This window comes from Vespa velutina, chromosome 9, assembly GCF_912470025.1.
Source record: "Vespa velutina chromosome 9, iVesVel2.1, whole genome shotgun sequence".
NCBI lineage: Eukaryota > Metazoa > Arthropoda > Insecta > Hymenoptera > Vespidae > Vespa > Vespa velutina.
In genome coordinates this window covers 284,369-290,139 of record NC_062196.1, presented here as the reverse complement: position 1 = coordinate 290,139, position 5,771 = coordinate 284,369, and the positions used below count along the sequence as shown (strand labels likewise).

Genomic DNA, 5,771 nt, shown 5'->3' with positions numbered 1-5,771 from the left:
AGTATAGTAATAATATTCATGTATTTAAAGTTTATATTGAGAACAAATAAAAAAAAGCAAGAATATCGTTTCGTTATGTTAATCTTTCGTTATGTTAACTCTCTGTGATTCGAGATTACGCCAATAGTTTGATGTTCAATTCATCGCTCGCTCTGTCTCATTTGTTCTCAATAAATCTTATTTATTGCCTACGTTACTATTGTCAACTAATCTAATTAGTATGTATGACTTCCTCCGTAAATAACATGATAGAATCGAAAATACCCATTAGAGGAAGCGTTTCTTTCCATTCTGATCAATTAGACCCTCATTCCTCCCTCAAGATTTCTTTCCAGCTATGCGCTATATGTACATATTCTGAAATTTATATTTAGCTGTGAATTTATGTAAATTTATAAATGTATTTATCTAAGAAAATAGAACTAAACAAAAAATATGAAAGTAATAAAAAATAAATAATAAAAAGAGAAAAAATAATCCTGCTCCCCGGCGGGGAATCGAACCCCGGTCTCCCGCGTGACAGGCGGGGATACTAACCACTATACTACCGAGGATATGGATATTCTGTTATCATAATTTATATTAAATAAACATTTTAAGTCTAAGTATGATTTTGTATTTTCGAAGATAGAGGATAGTTGTATAAAACTCACGGGCAAAAACTTATCGCGATCGATTTATCTTGTTGAAAAATCCTCAAATATCGTAATTTCATATATTCGTCGAGCATAATATATGGCACTCTCCATTGTATTTAATGAATTCGATTTTCAGATCTTTAATTTTATTTGATTTTGTAAAAAGTGCATTTTTATCATCTTTGATTTTTATTAATATGAGCTTGTGTCGTGTATTGAATATAACACATTTATTATAATCTTTAAAAATTCTATTAACATGTTTATCGATATATAATAGTTGAACATGGTAACCAAATTCGTCTTATCAAGATCCCGTGCTGCTTTTTTCAACTCCTTGCTTTTATCGTTGTCGAGTGACAGATAGTGACAGATTTTTTAACGCCATCGTTATTTTTGCTACGATTGATTTCAATTCCATTTATTCCACATCGTATCTTGTTAAACATTGAAGCGATGCCAAATAAAAGAGTTTATTTTTCATAGAAGATAGAGATCGTATGAAATTGACTTTATCTTATTGTCAATTGATTCACCTTTGATATATAGGAAATTCTGAAATATTAAGATGATTAGATTGTATTCGGTTTTGTATTCGTATCATTTAAGCGATAAATTCACATACGAATTGTAAGCTTGAAATTCGATATTAGTTGTACGGTTATCGTATTTTAAAGACTCGACGATATTCAATGAATAGACCATTGTCATTAGATTGTTATTTCTTTACAATTGTTAAACCTAAAGATTTTAGCATTTTTACCGTTTAATTTTCTTGCAATTTTATTTTTTCTTCTTTGGACAGCACTTTCTTCTTCGAAGAAGAATTCCAATTAATCGCTAACGACTAATGTTAAAATTATTCGATAGCACTGATTTAGATGTTTTCATACTATTATAAATTAACATTTTCTCATGTGCAATCTTATCGTTACTTCTTCCTCATCAAAATTTATGAAATCTCCATCTTCAGTGATTACACGCTAGATTAATCGATTTATGATTCTGACGATTTTCGGAAGATATAATACATGATGTTCGGAGGCGTTTCAAATATTTTATATCTTGGTTCAACGTTTAAAAAAAATTCATGAATGATACCTTTAATTATACCATTGCTATAGGAATCGGAAGTAACACTGATTCAATATTATATTTACTTTGATAATTTTCACTGGAATATCGGACTTGTACCATTTACTGGTTTTGAGCATTCTTTTGTTCAAAAATTCTAATATATTACTGATATTATTAAGTTTAGTGAAGTCTATAAAATATTTATATTTTATTTCACTTTTCAATGTATTATTGTTAAATTTAGTTTTAAAAACTTCCCGATATAATTATTTCTCTACTTTTATCAAAATAGAATCTATTGTTCGTTCGATTAAACCGTAGAATTATGTTTGAAAATCGATTAAATCTAATTCGTAATTTTCATTGCCCAAGATCCAATGGTGAGAAGAAATCGGACGTCAATTCTGAAGATCTGCCAGTTAACATGATGACATACGATTAACATTTAGATATTGCGTTTAAGAAACTTAGAACATAACAGACCACAACTACACGTATCGTAAGATTGATAAAATACTTATAATATTTTTACGAATTATACAAAAGAATTATACAATATCTTTATCGAATAAATTTGATTAAAATATTTTATTAATTCCAATGATGGGTGATTTTAAATTACCGGAAGGATCAGAATATTCCACTGTATCTTCCTTTTTGATATTTATTATTTAATTCGGTCTATTGTTATCCAAGTTCACACTAACGCTTTTATTAAGTTTTATATTTCTTATGAAAACGCTTTTAAAATTTGGTATATTTCGGCATGCTCGTTTCAATTGAATATTCCAAAACATCCCATTCTTTTCCAATAATTTTCGTTCATTTATCTCTTTTTTCTTTTTAGATTTCAATTTTTTCTCTCTCTTCATATTTCATCCATTATTAGGTTATGTTATACGGAGACAAATAAAATCTCTGTCTTTCCAAATATGGAATAAAGATTATGTCTTTACATTACTTCCAACTGCTTTTTTTGAACTCTACCTTTATTAACTGCAGAAACGATATTTGTCACACCACCTGCGAAAGAACCTAATACTTTAAGAAATAGAAATAGGATTAAACCTGTTTGTTTCACAATTTATAATTTTTTCTTATTTATTTCCTTTCTTTTTTTTATCCTTATATACACGTATTCATCAAATTTAGCATCTTTTACAGAAATACGTTTTTTAGCAGATGTTGCTGATATTTTATCTATTTTATATCGTTCTTCGGTACTCTTATGATTCGAATATATGATTATGTTCGCTACAAACAGCGTCGAGAGGATTTATATATTTTTCACATTGAGACAATTTTCCTTGCAAATGCGTGCCTGAATTGTAAAAATGATTTAATAATCGTCTACCATAAAAATATTTATAAATCGTTCTATTTCATAATCACCCACTATCAACATATTTGGATAATATCTTTGAATAGTATTTGCATTTTACTATTTTTCAAGATACTAAATAAATGAATCTACAAAATTTTAATTTATAACTATCCAGTACAAAGAATAGAAGTAAAATGGCAATCATAGTAATTATTGAAAAATTTCGCAAGTAACGTCTATTCTTATTGTATATTTCCTGAAAGTTTCAATGAATGTGTGAGAAAACAATGTTTCATAAAGAGCAAAATGCACGTTATCAGCGCATTAAACTGCTATTAAATGCAGTATGCTATTTTACTTGCGTCCATCTAATTATGGAAAAATCAATTTAATAATAAATTTAATAGAAAATCCTAACGGTTTGCGTTATGGAAACGTTTGCGTATATTAGAGGTCATTGTAACAATTGAAATATTGATGTTTCGAAAGTATTTTGTCACCGATAGATGATATTGGATATTATACATTTTCAAACAATATTGATATGATTTATGTCAATGAAGAATTACACGATTTTATTTCCATATTCGATGGCGTACCTTCCGTTAAGCAATACATTATAAGAGAATATTTTTCGATGGGAAGAGATTTCAATACAGACAGTTTTTATTTGTATTAAATTTATGCAAAAATTCCAAAATATTTAATAAAAGATAACGTTAATTTTTTGATAATTTTCCAACAAAATAATGTTAATGTATGACATATTTATAATGAATATTTTATTATTGATATGAATTATAATTTATTGTTTTTAATATGGATTATAATTTAATTATTTTTGATTATTGCTGGACAAAAAAATATGATCGTCTCACATATTGAGATAAAGACGACGATACAGCAGCGGTCTTACTATATACTTCTTATCGAATATATACTTCTTTTTTACGACTATATAATTCTTATCGAACGTTAGTGATCTCATTTCAATGAACATGCCATCATATGAATATATATTTCGAGAAATTTCTCATCGAATTTTAATGATTTTATATTTGTCGAGTCGATAGTTTGATTTTCTTCTCATTATCATTAGAAAAATGAGTAATGATGTTTATGAAAGATAAAAGGAAAAAAAGAAAAATTAATGGAAGTAAGAAAGAAGAGCGAAACGTAGAAAAACGTAAAAAAAAGCAAATTTTAAGTAAAATAACGAGAATGAGTGACGCAATACGAAAAAGCACAAAGAATTTAAATGAGGAAATAAAGAATCCAAAGAAATTTTATAAGAATCTTATAAATCGATTACCGTAACTTCATAACAGTTACTTAATAATAAAAAAATTCTGTTAAACAAAGGTGTTATCATCGTTCAAGCAATTGTTTGCGGAAGGATACACTTCTAATTGGATTACCAATTAGATATTTAGACTCGAATTCGTGAAGCGTACGAACCCCGTAACATACTCAATTCAAGATTTATGGAGAAACGAGATCGAAGAAGGATTCTATGAATTGGAATTATAGAATGAAAAATCTGGACATTTACTTGATGGAGAAGGTATTGCGGCAGAAAGGAGACAAAGTGTACGTAAAATGACTCGAATTCTATTCATCGCACTATTTATGGATAAATAAAAAAGATTCTCTGTAACCAGAAATAAATAAAATTTATCGCCATATAATTCGTGGGAAAAATTAAATATAAACAATTATTGTTGAATATGTAAACCCTCGAAACCACGTTTTTTTTCCCCAATCTAAATATATATATATATATATATATATATATATATATATATATATATATATATATATATATATGTGTGTAAAGAAAGTATACTTTCTTTAGGTAGATTTGCCCTGCCCTTCCTTTGTCTTTTGTTATCTACAAATTCTTTTGTTACCAACAAATCGAGCCATTAAGATTTGAGGAGAGAAACGGGCAGTAAGAAAGAGAACGCCACGAGAGAAGTAGCACGAGAGTGTAGTGTGAAATTTAACCAATGTAAATAATAAACGTAAATTGTCGTTTCTTTGTTAGAGAAACTTATTTTCGTTTATTATCTCACCTTGCCTATTCGATATATTATAAAACGACAATTTTTGGTTTTTAATGGAAAGAGAACTACAATTCGCATTTAAATGTATGGCATCACCGAGCGACAGAAAAACAAACGTGGTTGCTATAACCTCTATCACAACTGAGGACAAAGAAAGATATACGTTGCCAGAAAATGAAAAATTTGTAAGTAATCACAACGAACTAATAAAAACAGAAAGCTATAAGAGAATGAAAAAAGCCTCAATCAAAAAGGCCAAGAGAAAAAAATATGGATTAAATGCATACAGGGAATGGAGAGTACGTATTTCGATGAAGATGGCAATTTAATGTTTAATGATCTATACCTAGAGGAAATAGTAGAAACGGACATAGTAGAATCCACATAGAAAAAAGAACACCAAATAGATCTAAAGGGTATATCGGAAAAATTCATGATTGAAAAATTTGTATGTAGACACTCAAACGCAGAACAATGGTTCGAGACTTTTGAAAAAGAATGTCAAAGATTCGAAATTAAAGAAGATAACACAAAAATTGAAATCCTAAGATTATTCCTTGACAAGGCAGGTTCAGACTGGCACTCAGCAACACTAACAGCGTTAACAATGGACAACAAGATCAGTACAAAAATCCTGATAATGCTTATAGCACCAGGATTACCAAA

General features: G+C 28.4%; 1 non-coding gene across 1 annotated transcript; it reads right to left on the bottom strand.

The window, feature by feature from the left end:
- Window positions 1-482: 482 nt before the first annotated feature.
- On the bottom strand, window positions 483-554 carry Trnad-guc. Its single transcript has one exon. It is a non-coding gene; the product is annotated as a tRNA-Asp (tRNA).
- Window positions 555-5,771: the final 5,217 nt, after the last annotated feature.